The sequence below is a fragment of the Echinops telfairi genome, unplaced genomic scaffold (genome assembly GCF_000313985.2).
Source record: "Echinops telfairi isolate 266 unplaced genomic scaffold, ASM31398v2 ScPeMD7_23;HRSCAF=83, whole genome shotgun sequence".
Taxonomy (NCBI): domain Eukaryota; kingdom Metazoa; phylum Chordata; class Mammalia; order Afrosoricida; family Tenrecidae; genus Echinops; species Echinops telfairi.
Window position 1 is genome coordinate 73,339,423 of NW_022103920.1, and position 1,563 is coordinate 73,340,985.

Sequence of the window (1,563 nt, forward strand, 5' to 3'; positions counted from 1 at the left end):
GCCGCGGCGGCGCCTGCAACCCAGGCCCAGCGCCCCCAGGAGGGTAGTGCTGAGTTCGTCCCTGCTCCCGGGCTGGCCCTGAGTCGCCGCAGGTGAAGGGTCACCGCCTCCTGCATACCTAAGGGTCCGCTAAGCAGCTGTGCTGAAGGGACAGGGGTCAGGGTGCCCTCCCTGGCGACCCCGCCCCTCCCTGCGTGACACACTTGCTTAAGGTATTTGCAAGCGATCTGCATTCAACTCGCAGAATAAAGCAGAGGGGGGGGAGCCTCCGCTACCTGACTCTGATGAACTTGCCCAGGTCTTCCAGTTCCCACCTTAGGGAAACGCTGGGTGGGCACATGTTACTGTAAAACTTCAATAAATCAAACTGCGTTGACTCCTGAACTTGATAGTGCAGGATCTCAAAAAGGCTGAAAGAGCTGGTCCACTCCCCCCACAGAGCCTGGCTGTGTTCGTTGGTTTAATGGGTGGCCTGGGTAAGTGGGCATTTTTTAGAAGATGCCCACATAATTCTAATGAGCGCACACATCTCAGAAGCTGTGAACCACAACAATGGTTTCCGGGAACTGGCCTGCAGACAAGCTGGCGGGCAGGAAGCGGAGAGTGCACCATAGCACCAGTATTGCTTTGGGGGACTCAGCCACAGACAGTCTCATTTAATGCTCCTGGCGACCTATTACATCTTCCCTTTTACCGGGAAGGAAACCAAAAATCCCCTGCCATCAAATGGATTCAGACTCATAGTGACCCCATAGGACAGGGTAGAACTGCCACAGTGGCTTTCGGAGACTAACTCTTCCTACCCTTGGTTTTTCCAACGCAGAGCGGACGGTGGTTTCCAATTGCTGAGTTTGGCAGCCCAACACATAACCCACTACACCACCAGGGCTCTTGGGAAGGAAAGAAGGGTTTTTAAATAATTTGTTTAAATTTCCCAGCTAATGGCAGAATAGGTTTTTGGTTTCTTTTTTTCAGAATAGGTTTTTATGAATCTTGCATAGGGTTAAAAGGATTCCAGGCAAGAAGCATCTCTTGCCCTTACTTGGTCCTATAAAGTGAATTATTTGGAATTCTGGAGTCCTCTTTTATGACATTTCTAGAAAGGACACTCCATGAGTGCAGCAGCCTTGTTTGGTTGGGGTGATATTCCTGGAATAGAGCAGAAGTTCTATACATACTTATCGAATTAATTACCTAGTGAATAAATCATTGACAATTTAAAAACGGAATTTTTTCTCAAAGCAACGTATTTTTTTTTTTTTTACAAAACATCCTTATCACCTTCAAAGCACTCTCCCTTACACTAAATACATTTGTCAAATCTGCTATTCCATTCTTGGAAATATTTTTCAAACTAATCTTTTTGGATGATTGACAGCACCTCCCTTGTTTTTTTGTTTTTTGGGGGGGGATTTTTTTTCTTTTCTGCCCTCAAATATCTGTCCTTTCAAATCCCTCTTAATTCTTGGAAACAAAAGAAATCCCATGGAGCAAGGACAGGTGAGTCAGGTGTGTAGGGCAACAGAGGCATGCTGCTTTTTTTGCCAAAAACTGGTGCACCGA